At 35.3% G+C, this 17,120-nt stretch overlaps 1 long non-coding RNA gene across 1 annotated transcript in view; it reads left to right on the forward strand.

Annotated features, from left to right (window-relative positions):
• Positions 1-16,538, forward strand: part of LOC140700212 (uncharacterized) — a 212,893-nt gene extending 196,355 nt beyond the window's left edge. Inside the window, exons 3-5 of the long non-coding RNA XR_012078537.1 lie at positions 9,077-9,229; positions 14,443-14,545; positions 16,178-16,538. This is a non-coding gene — a long non-coding RNA (uncharacterized lncRNA). The remainder of the gene's footprint in view (positions 1-9,076; positions 9,230-14,442; positions 14,546-16,177) is intronic.
• Positions 16,539-17,120: the final 582 nt, after the last annotated feature.

Genomic DNA, 17,120 nt, shown 5'->3' on the forward strand with positions numbered 1-17,120 from the left:
CCAGCTGTGGCCTTGTCAGTGGCTGTGTGCCTCTGCTTCTGCTGAGGCACTTACTCAGACCCCAGCCTCCGGGCACAGATTTCCCTGGATTCTGATAATACCAGTGCCCTCCCTTTTCCCTCCAGGGATGGTCACTGTCTGCAACTATTGCTTCTTCCTGGATGGATCAGCCGTTCTCTCTACTTTATCACCTGAACACACCTCTGTTTAGCTCCTTCATTAAAGTCTTTTCAATTCAATACTTTGTGTTTTTTTCTGCTCACATCCTAACTAATATAAAGTAATAATAATTGCTAATAAGTATTATTATATGTCAAATAATATGTTAATAAGTAGAAATGCCTTATAAAATCTTACAGTAAATGTCTGAGGCTGATATGTATTATTTACAAATAAATATTAGAAAACTGAATGATTTCCCCAAGGACATGCATCTCACTTGGATGAATTAGGACTCAGGCTCTGATTTTCTGATTCCAGAGATTAGTCTCATTTATTATGTGATCCTACACTGCAAATCGTCACACCCTCAAGCAAATATCAAAAGAGCCTATGTTATAAAAGAGCTTAGAAAAATTCGCAGTTGAGAAAAAAATAAAAGTCTGACCTTCCAAGTTGTATTTCCAAAAGGGTAAAATTTCCACATTCTACTTGACTATTACAGCATAAGATGATACAGCAGGTATTCATACTTCCTAAACCAACAGTGTATATTTTCATATGTGGAAATTCTGGTTTCAACATTAGCTACGTGGTAGTGCAATGCCTATATAAATCTGCCTAACAACAAAATGAATGATACAACATCTGTCACTGTTTTCACTCAAAAACACCAATAACTGTGCAGCCTAATCCCTTAGAGACAGGCTGATCTCATCCTGCATTTGATGTCCTGAGAAATATCTACTGATCTATAAAACTTATCACCAGCTGCAACAGAGAAAATCTGTCATTAGTTGTTTAGTAAGTGTTACTAGTTAGCTTTTCCAGTAGAGCCTAGTAATACTGGAGAGCATCCTGTCCACAATTTTTAAAAATCAGTTAAAAGTTTTGTCTTAACCTTGACTACTTATTATTATAGGGGATGTGATATTCAAACACTTTCTGTTAGAGTTATGCTGAAATATGTTACTGTCAGAAGATATAAGGATCAATTCATGCTGGAGTCACAAAAGTAAAAATTATGGCTACACAGCTGAATTGGTATTATTTATGATAAGTTCCAGGCAGTTCATCTTCTTTGGTTATGTTATTCTACATCAGGAAAAAAAAGAAATATTAGCTCTGACAGTTACAGGGACACAGTTGGATTTCAGTCTTACATTGCTCATTTGAAAACATGAATGCTATGCTCAAAACTAAATTCAGTCTTATTCATTTTACCTTATAGTTTTCTGTAAGAAGCAAAAACTAATCGAATGTATGAATGAAGGGATCAATAAATGAACAAACCAACCATTAGATTGAAAATTATTTGCCCTACATGTTGAGAGCTGATTAATATAAAAATTACCTTATATAGTATTTAAAAATTTCTAATTTACTTGATTCTCCTTCTACTCATAAAGCAGTGGTAGGAATTTCTCACTTGTGTGAGATAATTGCCTCATGAAATTGTCTAAACCTTAAAATAATTACAGCATGTATTCAAAGATGATTAACAGTTAAGAATAAGGCCTTTGGTGTCAGATTTGCATTTGAATCCTAGCTGGCGATATGAATAGATTCAGAATTTCTGTATAGAAAGGATATGGAATTTTAGGGGATCACAAATAATACTCATATATAGGAGATAAGTGATAGGATGGATATGTCAACTTTATTGCCAGTAAAACCTATATTGGAAGATGTGGCTTAGGTTAATAGCCAGATAGGTTTGGAAATGTTCTCTGTTCTGTATATCCACCCTTAATCCTACTTTAGACATCAGAATAGCTAACTGATGGAAAACCTGAAGTCTACTGAGGGCAAACAAATTTACAAATAATTGCTGCCACTCACAGTTCTGGAATAAAAATGGAAGGAAACAGAATGAATAGAGAAGCACACCCCAGTGCATATGAACTGAAGGTCGTTTAGTGCCATCTGGCTGGGCACAGTGCCGGGCACAGCACATAATGCTTAACAAATGATAGTTATCACTGCTGCAAGGCACACATGTTCTGATTCTTCTATTCCACTCTGGCGTCTCCAGGAAGGAATGCAGCCTTACTGACATATTCATTGTAGACCAGTAGACCATTTTCAGATCTCTGACCTCCAGAATTGTAAGATAAAATGTGTGTTCTTTCAATCCACTCAATGTGTGGTAATTTGTTACGGCAGCAATAGAGCACTAATATAGACTGCAAAGGCGAACTCTTCTCTGTACCACACTCTCCTGAGTCTTAACTGGACAAGGACTGGATCAAAGGCCAAGATCTAAGGCCTGGGTTAGAAGATGAGGTGGCATGAATTCCAGATGTTGTGAACATCTGGAGCAGCAAGAAAGACATCTCCATGTAAATGTGTTATTTGCCACTGATGTACTGTGACAAATACTAGATAGGAGGTTTTGGTGAAAAGAGTATGAAAGAGTCAACTCTCTTACCTCAGTGACATGTCCTCTTTTTAGAGGAACTGAACAAAATGGCAAAGATGGAGCATTTCTGTAATATTTTTTTCATGAACACATTGTGCTTCATAGGCAATTTTAAACCACACTGTCATTCTGTGGCTCTGTCAGTAAAAGCTGGTTCCCAAAATACAGATTACTCCAAAGCAGAAGAACTCCAAAACAATGTATCATGTCCATTTAACTCTACCTTTTAATCTAGCACTAAACCAAAGCATTTTGGTGAAAAAAATCCAACAGTAAGACTATCTTGTTTTATTTTAGAAACTAGTAAAACTGGCTATTAATAGTTTAGGTTAATTATGGTCTTTAGGACATAAGTTGCTTTTTTGAAGTAGAGCTGTCTTAATGCTCATTCCACTCAATTGAAATTGGACCTTTTCTTTGAGTTCTACTTGGAAAGGAACCAATGCCAACTAGAGAAGTACCATAGGCTTCAGGTGGGAAACATTAAGAAATTATAAATTATATTAATCAAACTTGGTCTCTTCATAGCAACTTACAGTAACACATCAGAACTTTACAGAAGTTCATCTGTGCATTATTTTTTCATTGCTTCTTAAAAACCAGTGTGTGGAAGATGTTTCGCTATGCATTGACCCAGAATTCTGGATCCTCAGATCAGATTTTGTTTTGCTCACTCACTCATCCCTGACCAACTCTGCCTCTCCTTGGTGTCTGGAGGCTAAGATTTGGAAAGAATTTCAAAGGGCTTCTGCTCCCTAAGACCACTGCTTCTGCTCTGGGATGGCAATTTAAGGATCTGAGTTTTCCTTCTCTACCAAGGTTTCTAGGAGAAGCAACTTATAAAACACATCTGGAACACACTCTTGTATGAAATGGAAATTCCCTGAAGTGAGTAAGTGTGTGTGATTCGTGATAAATACTTCCTTAAGTATTCATTCACAGACTAACTTGCAAAATTTTGAGTAATCATCCAGGGAAAACACATGCAGTGTAAATAAAGATCGTATTAATAAATAGTAGACGTCGTTTTCAGCTATTAACAGCTATTTCTGGAAAACTGAAATTTGAATATGTAAGTTTTCCTGACTCCAGGAATGCCTCTCTCCAGATCAGGCACATGGATATTTTTATGTCTTTTAACATGAGTTTCATGTTTTAAAATCCTTAATGTACAAATTTTCTTCTATGTAAATGAAATATTTGTCAATACAGAGAGGTAATGTGCATTTTCTCTTAAACTAATTAATAATTCTACTGGCAAGTAACACTTTTTATCTTTTTATCAGCCTGTATCAGAGAACACCATTCTCTCCAACACCATTCTGAAAGCTTTTACAGATTGCAAACTAATTCAGATAAATGAAGAATGCCAAGAATTATTTGTTCCAGAAAAAGGTTTTCTTTCCTTTGAATAATGAAGTAGTATCCCCGATTTTATCTAGACATACCTGAAAACCCCAGCTCTTTTCTTTTCAAAAAAGTGATAAGTTGCCTTTATGGACATTAGAAAAATATCACTTTTAATAATAACACAAGGCTTTACGAAGGATGAGTTGATGGGAAATCAAATGATGTTCTCTTTAGGCAGGTGAGTAGAAGAAAGACCACACTTTAGACAAATATTAACAGATTAAAGCCTGGATTTAAGCCCTCACACATATGGATTTGCACTCTAAACCAGCAGCTAAACTGCCCAAAAGCACCCAGAAGTCTTTTACAAAACAGACCCTCAATAACTAATCTCTTTACTTGGACTTTTGAAGGTTTTTTTTTTTTTAAGTACTTTTTCTTGTTCTTTTACAAAGAGCAGTCATTTTAGGCTGTCAGTCAATGGACCATCGAAGGGATGAATGGCCAAGTGGTTATGCAAATGAGAAACAACAAAAACCCCAGTAATTACTTCGAGATAAGTGTCGGTAGCCTAAATACAACTTAGTCTACCTTAAGAGCTATGGAACAGCACAAATAATCAATTACTTCTGTGGAGCACTCTGTCAACAACCCTTTCCCTCCAGGGAGTCATTATTGCATTAGATGCTCATAACAACTGGAGGGAGGAGTTGTTTCCTCACTTGTTCAGCTGCAGACTCTGAAGTCCAAAGTATGCACACCTGTAATACATACACCACACTGAAGATATAATAATGATTGTAATATAAAGCAGCAAAGTAAAGTTCAAATGTAGCAAAAGGGTAGTTTGTAGGAAGTGTGTTCCTACTATTGTGTTTTGTTTAGACTTGAGATTATTCCAAAAGGAATTTAGAAAAATATTTAAAATCGGTAAATTTCATATAAAAACCCAGATATTCACCCATGACATTCTAAAATGGCTCCAGACTGTTGAAGGTGAATATAGTGACCCTCTTAAAAAGTTGTGTGCCTTTTCAGATGGACACCATCTCTGCCACTAACTCAACATAGGCAAGTGCATATAAATCAGCAGTCTTCAAGGAAGAGGAGGGTCCTTCTGGGTCCCTTTTCCTTCCTGTCTAGAAGTTGGCATTTTCTTTTATCACTCACCTCATGTACAGATATTTGTTCAGTTTTGAGGCTGGGATAAAACAAGCACAAGACAGAGTTCCATCCCTCATGAAGCTTTCATTCTAGTGGATGGAGCTTGATGGGCTCCTCTGTTACATTCCATCGCAAAGGTTATATGCAATCATTTTGAAACATATTTATTCATTTAATATATTATGGTGTTTGGGCATCTATTAATGAGTTACGATGTTCCAGGTGCTGTGGCAAGCATATTGCATATCTCATCTCCAGGTGCTGTGGCAAGCATATTGCATATCTTATCTGAAAATGGAAGTCTCACAGTAACTCTTTGAGGTAGGGGTGATTATGAGCCTTTTGTTAAACATGATTTTACCTACAAATCTCAGAGGGAAACTGGCCCATAGTTTATAAGCTATAAAGTAGTCAAGCTCTGATTTGTATATAGGTCTAGCACAGAAGACCATTGTTCTTGTAGCAACTTATATGCTGCTAAGAGCAACTAGCTTGTTTCAACATTTTGCCTGGAAACCATCTCGCCCAGATCTATAAGTTAACTGGGTCTATTTACTATTGTCAGTTATAGCAGTACGTTTCTACTGTGAGTGGGTGACATAGGCTGCCGGTTTTTTCAGTCTCCTATACTAGTTTTCTTTCCATTTTGAGAATTTTTAAAAAATCTTTTTCTTGTGTCCCACTACTTAGCTCAGTATTTTAGGTTTTTGTCACAGTAGCAGTTAATTCTAGGAACTGCCTGCCTCAATGAAGAGTTAACCTAGGGAATATATGCTTAAACACAGAACCTTCCCCCTATTAGCCATGTAAAACCAATGGACGTGTATTTGTGTTGATGAGAAGAGAGTAGGGAAATAGATATGTGGTCAGATCAAATAATTTGAGTGGTTAAGAACCATTACCCTATTGATAATATTAGCCTTATCACATAGAATATGTAGCTGTCAAGAGACTCTGCTTTCTCGTCATGAATGTGAGAATGAGGACTTAAAGAAATTATTTCTAAAATGATAAAGTTAATTCAGTGTCTAGCAGAGCTGTTTTATAACTACTGCAATTTCTTTTGTTTATAAATATAAATTACCATACAACAAATGAATTACCTTCTGCAAGCTAATGTTCTTTTTCTTAAGAATAAAAAAATGACTTTTGAATTCTAATCTTAATCCACAGTATACATCAAGGAACTTTGCATGTTTAAAAAAAGGCAGCTGAGTAATATTTACTGTTATCTTCAGGGTATAATTTAATTGCAAGTGAAAACATGCAGTAATGCATCCCTCCAAATATATAAATTATGTGCCTTCATGTCATAGCCCCAAACTCCACACAAGCATTATGGGCAAATAAGTTTCTTTTAGAGAACAACCAAGTTTGATCAATAATTACTTACAAAATAAAGCAATGAGGGAAAAAAAGACAATCAACTGGTAAGAAATTTAGAAATCTCGAGTTAGCAGTTTAAATAACATATGTATTATGCTCAAGACAGTAAGACAGTACTAAAAATATTTTAACTCATTCAATTTTTATATTCTCTCACTAAAAACTTGTAAAGTTTCAAAATAGGAATTATACGTATGCATGAAAAAGTATATTTCCTTTACGGTTTCATATGTAAAAATTAAAGCCCATCATGGGGACAAAGTATACAGCAGGACCACTTGGCTCTGTATTTTACATTCACAGCTTTTCACATTTTGACTTGCAATACTATTTCCAAATAGAGATATAGTCATAGATGTGCACTGTCATAGAGATACACTGATTTGAGTTTAAAGGAAACCATGATCATATTTCTTTAAAAACACAACTGATTACAAATCTTATCTTTACATTCCTTAATTTTTAAAAGTTAGCCTATAAAATGAAAGGGATATTGGCTCTATCAAACTTTTAGAGATTCTGATAACATGGTTCTTATTTGGTGGAAGATCATTTTTTTTCAGGATAGATATTTGTAAGATTTGTAGCCATTTTTAAATTGATTAGTATCACAGTCCTAAATATCTGTTCATTTATTCATTCATGCCACAGATATTTATTTAGCATCTATAGAGTGCCCACAGTGCTAGATACTAAAAATGATGGTGCACTATCATTATTATCAAGAAATACACTAACTGCACTATCTTGTAAGAGGAGAGAGACATATAAACAAACAAGAACAATTAAATGTTCATTTGAGAAAAGTCTGTCCTAAGCGTGTGATGATGTGAATGACAAAAATGGATTAATAACTACTTCTAAGGATTAGAAAAATGGCAAAGATCAATTTAGACTTTCTAAGAAGTTATATTTTAAATAAATATTGAAACTTAAGTAAATTTCATTAATTGATGGAAGGGGAAACAGAATAAGCAATGAGCTAGATGGTATGAAAGAGTGTGATGCATTTGGGCTCTCCAGGCAGTTCACTGTGGTTGGTGTTCATGTAGGGCATGGAAGGACACAGTAAGAGATGAGGCTGGAGACCTCAACAAGAACCTGCCATGAATCTCGTATTCCAGGTAGTGTGGTTAATTTCTGTATTATCCAATAAGACAACCACTAGCCACATGCGGCTATTTACATTTAATTTTAATTAATTACAATTAAAGACAATTAAAAATTAAATTTCAAAGTCACTTTAGCCATATTTCAAGTGCTAAATAACCACTGCATCTTGTAGCTACAATTTGGGACAGTATAGATATCAATCATTTCTGTCATTGCAGAAAGTTCTGTTGGATAGCACTGAATCATTGAGAATAGAAATCTCAAATTTCAATGCCCATAGACGTATGTGTGTGTGTATATATACATACATATATATATATATATGTATGGAGAGAAAGAGAGAGAACAGGTTTCAACTAAGTAAAAAATACATGATCCAACATCGCTAGGTCTTTCAATTGTTTCAGAAATTAAATAAATTAAAATTATTGAACTGAAGGTTATGTCCAAAGTTTAGCCTCTTATTCATAATCTTTTTTTAAGTTTTGAAGAATTTTAAGCAACAAATATAATCATATTCTTAAGTTACATTTATCACTTTGGTGGCTTTTTGGATAATAGATTAGAAGAAGGCAATATTGGAGACAAATTATAAAAATAGTTTATATCGGTGCCATAGTGAGAGAAAAATCTCGATCAGGGGAGCATCAGTGGAGATAAAGAAGAGATGATGGATAGTATCACAGGAGGACTCCTTAGACTGTTGATTAGTTGAGGAGAAGGTTTTATCATTTCCTGAGGTAGAAAATACACAAGGAAACCTTATGTTGGTGAATAATGATAAATTCAGTTCTCAACATGCTGAAACTGAGGTGGCAATGGGACATCCCAGAGGGAATGTTCAGTAGAAACAGAAATAAAAATTATAGAGTATAGGTTAATTGTCTCTAGTGTAGGGTTTGCTAAACCAGTATGCATGGCTCAAATCCAGCCCACTTCCTATTTTTGTAAATAAAGTTTTATCAGCACACAGTCATGCCTATTCATTTACGTATGTCTATGGCTGCTTTTGCTCTATAATGCTGAATAGTTACAGCAAGGATTTATGGCCCACAGACCAACAATATCTAATACCTGTCCCTTTACCTAGAAAAAGTTTGCTGACTTCTGCTCAAGAGCAGAACTCTATAAGAAACACACATTCCTCAACCAAATTCATTCTTTTTGATCAATTAGAAAATATTATTTATTAAGAACTACCTATATGCCAGGCTTTAGACTAACAAATGATACATGGAAATTCTTCAGTAAAAGTAACAATGTAGCACTTTAAAAGCATACAGATATAATTGTGATAAGAAAAAGGACTTAATATTAGAGACATTTTATTTCCTTCTCAAGGTATTGCAAAGAAGAATATCTTACCAGGGCAAATATGTGAATTCTGCCAGTTTTGACAGTCTTCAAACCATTTTGTTTAGGTTCCTGTAAATTTTCTACTGGGATGTTAGGTGATATTGGTTTCTCTGTCATTTCTTCCAGAGTACTTCAACATTAACACACAACTCCAGAAACATGAAACATGAAAGCCTTCCAGACTGACATCTATGAAACCCCAAAAGAACTTCCAGCCTAAGCAGATCACTAGTGAGATGACTTGAAGAGACTTCTCGGCAAACCTATAACTCCAGTAAAGTAAGTGACCATTCATTCAGTCAGTCATTCACATATCCAATTATTTAACAAATATTTTGAGGTACCTATTATTTACCAAATACTATTTTGGCCTTGAATATATAAAAGTGAACAAAATAATAATTTTAGGATGCAATACAGACATTGACCTAGTTGAAAAAATTATGTCTCATGGAGTTCTGAGGGAATATAATGGCAAAGTTTAAATAACTGGATGGTAAACTGAACAAATGTATTAACCTCTACTTCTTCACTAAATCCCATACAAATGTCAATAATAAAAAGAGCCTTAAAATACATCAGGAAGGACAATGAAAAGAAGTAAGACTATAGCAGCAGAATTTCAGAAGCTAGAAAGAAAGATAAAATTCACTGACTTAAAAGAGCTAAGACGTTTCTAGTTTCAGCAACAACATGTGAAGAGCTTGGAAGTACCTCCCATGACAATTAAAACAAAACAGAACAAAGCAAAAAATGAGTATCAGTGACCTTTCTTGGACTCATCAGAAAATGGAGGTTTCACAGCAAAACACTATACTGCTTAGGCAGGTGAATTCAGAGACTCATAGCTGGAATCTTCTTAACTGGAGCAGAGGCTGCTGTAGCCATAAACTGGTAGAAACTCTTACATGGTGATTGTGACCAGTTGCTGAAGGGAGAATGTAGTTTAGCGTGAAAATAAGAAACTCTTGGGTTCTGCAGTCTTAGGGAAATCCCAAACTTTCATGGGTTTTCCACTAGAAACTCTACCAGGTTTCAAGTTGAAGACCCAAGGAAGATCCCCTCATGGTTCTGGGATGGGGAGAAGATGAGTAATCATTGTGTAATTTGTCTAGTGTGCTCTCTGTAATGAAGGTCTACTCTCCAGGGGAAAAGACTTTACTAGAGCCTTATCCCAGCTGAGGGCAAGGGTTTCCTACCACTCCAGCTCCTCTAAATGTCCTGTTTTACCAAAGCAGAGGGAGGGGGAAGTTATACTAGGAGAGAAATAGTTGTGAAGGTCACAGTTAAGTAAGGTCCATACTTAACAGGCTCACTAAGAGACTAAGATTTAATCATAAGATTATAGAATGCTCCTCCTTCCCCATTCCTTATCATCATACAGTAACACTCTAGTATAGTTAACAGCGAATTACAACTGGAAGAGCTACAGGGTACAGACTCTTTCTGAGGAAGAGGACTTAGGGAAGCCAAAAGCCAAGTGCAAAGACAGACCAAGGATACTAGAGGAATTTGAAACTTTTGTTACCTAAAGCCACAGCAGATATACATACAATTCAGTTCCTACACAAATCAACACAGACCCTCACATTAAAGGTCTGTTTACCTCAGTTCCCATTACCTGATACAACATGCCTGGCTTTCAACAAAAAATTACAAGGCATGCCAAAAGGTAAGGAAAAATAGTCTAAAGAGGCAAAGTAAGCCTTAGAAACAGACTCAGATGTGACAATGTTGGAATTATCATAGGGGATTTTTTTTATCACTGACTAAACATTATGAGCTCTAATGGAAAAAGTAGATAACATGCAAGAACACATGGGTAAAGTAAGCAGAGAGATGGAAACCCTGAGGAAGAATCCAAAAGAAATGCTAGAAATCCCAAACCCTATAACAGACATGAAGAATGCCTGTGATAAGTTCATCAGTGGACTAGAGGAGGGATTCAGTGAGTTGAAGGTAGGTCAATAGAAACTTTCCAAAATGAAATTCAAAGAGAAAAAGGAATAGAAAAACAAACAAACAAACAAACAAAAAACTTCCCAAACCTCAGAACATCCAAACACTGTAGAACAATGACAAAAGGTATAACATACACATAACTGGAATACCAGAAGAAGAAAGAAATATTTGAAGTAATAATGGCAGAGATGCTTCCAAAATTTATGATAGACAACAAACCACAGATCCAGAAAAGTTGGAGAACAGTAAGGAGGATAAATACCAGAAACACTCTCTCTCCAAATAAAGAGAGAGGGGGGTAGAAAAAAATCTTAAAAGAATCCAGAGGGGGAAAAATACACCTTACTTAAGGAAGGAACAAAAACACAATGGACTTCTCAACAGGAATTATGCAAGGAAGAAGGTAGGCTAAATCTTCAAAGTGTTGAAAGGGGAAAAAAAAAAAAACACCACCAGCCAAGAATTCTATATACAGAAGGATTACTCTCCTAAGTGAAAGAGAAATAAAATCTTTCTAAGACAAACAAAAGCTGAAGAAATTCATTACCAGCATACTTGCAAAAAAACTCAAAAGATTTCTTTAACCAGAAGGAAGATAAGTCACAAACTTGAATTTACCTAAAGTTTCATATGAAAAAAAAATTTATTTTTCTTATTTTTATTTGCTATGGAAGATAACTTTGTTTAAAGCAATAGTAGTAACAATGTTCCGTGTGATCATAGTGTATGGATAAATAATGAATGACAGCAATGTCCCAGGGAGAGGAAGGAAGGACTGGAAACATCTAAGGTACCTGTACTACAAGTGAAGCAGGATGGCATCATTTGAGCAACAATCAGATTAGTTAAAAATGTATTTTGGAAAATGTAAGACAACCACTACATTTTAAAAAATGAATTTATGTGCTAAGACACGAGGTAAAAAGGAATCATATAAGACACTCATTTAGAAGCCAAACAAGGCAGAAGAGGCGGGGGAGTGGGGGTGGAGAACAGATTCAACAAGTAGACCAAAGTTATAAACATGTTAGATATTAATCCAACTATATCAAGAACAACTCTAGTGTGAGTGGTGAAAGCATCCATTAAAATTTGGAGATTGTCATTGTGGATAAAAAAGCAAGACTCAATGTATGTTGTCTGATAGAAACCAACTTTAAAAATGAAATCTCAGATTGGTTAAAAAGGATGGAGCAATAGACATTTATTCTAATAATTATCCAAAGAAAACTAAAGTAGTTGTATTAATTTTAAACAAAGCATATTTCAGAACAAGGAAAATTATCATGGACAAACAGACATTACCTAATGATAAAAGAGTCCATTTTAATTTCTCTTAAAGGTTTACTTAACAATATAGAGTGTCAAAAAAGGAGGCTAAAACTGAAGGGAGAAATAGACAAATTCACCACTATAGCTGAAGCCTTCAACAACACTCTTTTAGTAACTGATAGATCATCAATCAGAAAATCAGGGTATATTTAACCTGAATATTACTATTAATCAACTAGAGTTAACTTATGTTTATGGAATATTCCAGCCAACAGTAGCAGGGTTCACATCCTTCTCAAGCTCACATAAACATTCACCAAGATTGACCACACTCTGGGACATAAAATATGCCTTAACAAATTTAATAGGATAGAAAACACACCAAATATGCTCTCAGACCTATGGAATTGTTAATACAAATCAAACAGAAAGACAGCTGGCAAATGTCCAAATATTTGAGATAAGACATCACTTCTAAGTAACTTTTGAATTAAAGAAGACAAATGTTTGAATCAATAGAAATTATAAAAAATAACTTGAGTGAATGAAAATGTAAAGACAACTTATCAAAATTTGTAGAATGCAGGAAAAAGCAAGGGTAAAAAGAAATTTATAGCATTTAAGTGCATGCATTAAAAAAGAAGAAAGATCTAAAATCACTAGCCTCAACTTCATTTTAGGAAACTAGATAAAATTTTTTAAAAATATTTTTAAATCTTTTGAAGAGCCAAATTAAAAAAAAAAGACATGATACATCTAATTTGTATATTTTCTTATTTTAGAGTTGTAAATACAAGAACTTGCAGTAAAGTGTGCTATAGATGCAATGTTTGCAGTGCCTCAAAATTCACATGTTGAAGTCTAATCCCCAGTATTAGCAGGTGGGGTCTGTGGGAGGTGATTAGGTCATGAGGGTGAAGCCCTCATGAATGGGATTAGTGCTCTTATAAAAGAGGTCCCAGTGAAGGCCCCTTGCACCTTCTGCCATATCGGTTATAGCAAAAAGACAACCATCTATGAATCAGGAAGTGTGCTGTCTCCAAATTACGAACTCTGTGGAGCCTTGATTTTGGACTTCACAGCTGCCAGAACCGTGAGGAATCAGTATCTGTGGTTTCTAGGCTATCCAGTCTCTGAAATTTTGTTACAGCAAGCTTCACAGACTAAGACACTGTGTTTTCTTTGTAAATATTATATGAAATAACTGCTAAGAACTATTGGCTTTGTCTGGACTTTTTTCTCAGTGAAGGGATGATGTGAACAGAAGTCATCAGTCTTATACTAGTTGCAGAGGAGGTTTGGGGAAGAATCAGCCATTTCTTCCCTCAACCCTCAAGTGGTTACACGTTCGAAAACCCCTGGGTTAGCATATAAGTCATCACACCTTGTAACAAAATGCTGTCATATATAAACAGTCATATGTAAGTTTATTAGCAAAATTCGTAATTTTATATACAGTTGTCCCTTGAACAATACAGGTTTGAACTTTGCAGGTCCAGTTATACACAAATTTTTTTCAATAAACATGTACTACGGTACCACACTATCTGTGGTTCATTGAATCCGCAGATGCAGAGGAACATCACATACAGAAGAACCAAGTATATGGAGGGCCCACATACTTGAGCACTGTTCAAGGATCAAATGCATTATTAATCTGTTGTAATTTGCTTATTTATGGACTAGTGTCAAATGTCCAGTTTTTTCATTTCAATAATTAACAATATTTGAGCGACTATATACCTATTGTGCCAGATTACAGGAATGAAAACTCGAAAAGTCGTGGCCCTTACCTTCAACCAACTCATAGTTCAGTGAGATGAACAACGACAAAGACATTTTCAAAATAATGGAAAATACTGTGAACTTGCTTCATATAAAAATTTAGTTTGTGTTTTCCTATATTATCAGACAGGGAGCTCTTGTGGTAGATGCTGTGGGTCATTCCTCAGATCTCCTCTTCAGTATTCAGTATTCACTTATTTCTCTAGCTGCCAGAATTTTTGTCAACTGATAGTTCACAGTGTGGTCCCTTTAATGAAGGGAGCTGCCTGGCACAAGGTTAAGTCCCTTCCTGGAGGCAACTCACACTCTGTCTGACTGTTGTTGGGTACAGAAGTTGCCTGCTGAATTCGAGTCAAGTCTAAAGTCTTCTCAGTTCCAGAACTTTCCACCAGATCCACTAAGCTTGCGGTTGTGACTGCAACACAGTTCAACTTCTCCTTCTGTTTAATTCTTCTTCCCTCTCTCCCTTACAGGGGTGTTTCTGAGAGCTTTTTCCAGGAAACCTTCAAGAAAGCTTTGTCTCAGGATCTACTTTCTGATGAACCTGACTTAAGGCATCCCTGATTATATGTACATGTAAGAGTCTTAACTGTCAAAGAAAATATTGAGAGCCAAGTCTGGAAATAATAAGTGAATCCATAGGGAAGATCTAATACCAGATTTATAGGGCATTGGAAGATCCATGAGACGTGGTGTAGATGCTGTTGTGCCAAGTAACTTCATCCAATAAGAGCACCCTGAGTAACCAGCCCAGGATCCATATAGAGTAGATTTAATACAAAGAAGATAAGATTAGTGTAGCCTTTAGACTGCTATTATTTGAAATCTCTGTAACATTTGGGAAAGAGGTTTGAATGGAGAACTAGGGATTTATTCCTGACTTGATCCCAACAAACTAAAGCAGTCTCAGGTAGGAAGCCCTCAAATGTCTATATGCCTGGAATGTGTTATGGGTTAATCATCACTAACCTGGTCAAATATAAATCTTAGAATTTGGTTCTAAGGCCATTGGGTTAAGGATTATGAAATATTTTCCAAAAAGTAAAACCTCTATCAATGATAGTAGACAGTGCAATTTTAAGGGGTCCATTGATAAACAATTTTGTTATAATAATTATTTATTTAAACATGTAACAGAAAATATAACTACCATATAGTGATGTGGCTTTTCAGGCTTTATTTAAAATAACAGTCATTAAGTAAAAATTGATCATCAAGTAAAATTCTTAATCATTAAGTAAAAGAAGGTGATAAAAAGTGATGATGTTGGTAATTAACTTACTGAATTTTGAGGATCACTGAGTTGTGAGGGAAATGACACTTGTAATGGGAAGGATGCAGTGTGAAAAAATTTGAGATACAGAAACGGAAGTAAAGAGACACATAAGGAAGTTCAGACAGGTGAGATTTTGCAGTTCTGTGTGCGAGTACCTGGGGAATCATTTGTGGGGCTTTAGAGAGTAAATGAGGATGGGAAGTCTGGATTCTGGAACATGGTAGGGAGAGCTGCAAGGACTGAGATCTCCAAAATTACCAGTCTGAAAGGAGGACCTTGGATTCAATCCTGTGCCAATCTAAGAGGTCTTTGGCAGTGAGGACAGATTCTTCTAGGTATTTAAGGTAACATGGAAGGATTGAATGCTGCCTGCCCTAAAGTTGGGTAACCTCAGATCCTGGAGGGCTAATATTCAACATCTGCTTATTCTGTCCACCATGTGCCATGTCTGTTTTAAGCACAAAAAATAAAGCAGACAAATATCCCTGCTTTGATGAAACTTTCATTCTGGTACCCACATCTAGCATGCCTCAGTATAAATTAAATTTGGAGGGAAATGAATTATGATTCTTAAGTTATAAGTGAAAATCACTTCTCCCCAGGTAACTTTCGTCTGGTACTGATTTTTTTTTTTCTAAAAATCTTTACACAGTGCTTCAATTATTTCTGCTGTTTGGAATTAAACATTTAAATGGTTTATTTTTAATTTTAACATACTCAGCATTTTAAAAGAAATATTAAAAGCACTTTACAGAAATAGCTGCTATTCTTTCAGGAAGATATTGTCTTTAGTACTTTCATAAAAACAACTAGTTGGTGCAGAAAATGTTTGTAGTAAGACCAAGATTAAGGGTTTTATTTGACTATGCCATGTGTTAGTTTAAGTGTATTTTATAGTCTCAAAACATACTTTTATATTCTTTATTTCACAGAACTGCTGCGACAAGATACAGATACTTTACTAAAGCTTGGTTACCAGTACTGAGAAGAGAACTGAAAATACATGCCTACTAGTAAGAAGTCAGTACTGTCATTCCACATGCATTAGCTGGCCTGCAAATTCTATTCTCAAAGTTTATAAACAAACATTTGGTGATAAGAAAGCTTCCTTGGTGAATTACTTTCTACAGAAGATCAATATATTTTAATTGCCATATTTTTGTTTGGTACTGATTTTAATAAAGAACATTAGGTGTCTTCAAGATACAACTTTGACATAATCATAGCAAGTTCCCAGGCCCATCTCTCAGGGTTGTCTTCCTAGAAGAAACCCTCCCCTTGAAGCAGTGTGGTTCTAGCTCTTTCATGGCCCCTGATAGTTTCTTCCTATTCCACTTTTCCTCCATTTAAATACATTTTTTAAAAAAGCAAAAAAATAAAACCCTTATTTTTTCCATAAGTTAAAAACTTATTGCACGATTCCACTTTACATGCGGTATCTAGGATAAGCAAATCCACAGAGACAGTAGAATAGAGGTTGCCAGGGACTGAGGGAGAGGGAAATGTGGAGTTACTGTTTCATGGATAGTTTCTGTTTGGGATGATGAAAAAGTTCTGGAAATAGATAGTGGTGATGCTTGTACAACACTGTAAATGCACTTTATTGAATACTTAAAATGTAAAATTATAAAAATTTATATGACGTATTTTTTTACCACTACAAAAGTAATACCAAAAAAAACAAAAACAAACAAACAAACTAACAAAAAAACAGCCCTTGACACCACCAGATTTGCAATGGTATCATAAAGTACTTGTTAATGTAATGTTGGTGTCATTACGTTTTAATTGCCAGCTGGCAACCATCAAGGTTTGCAACTACATGGATTTAAAAACAAACAAACAAAATCTTCACAGCATTTCCTGTCATCTTTC

The sequence above is a fragment of the Vicugna pacos genome, chromosome 12, assembly GCF_048564905.1.
Source record: "Vicugna pacos chromosome 12, VicPac4, whole genome shotgun sequence".
Lineage (NCBI taxonomy): Eukaryota > Metazoa > Chordata > Mammalia > Artiodactyla > Camelidae > Vicugna > Vicugna pacos.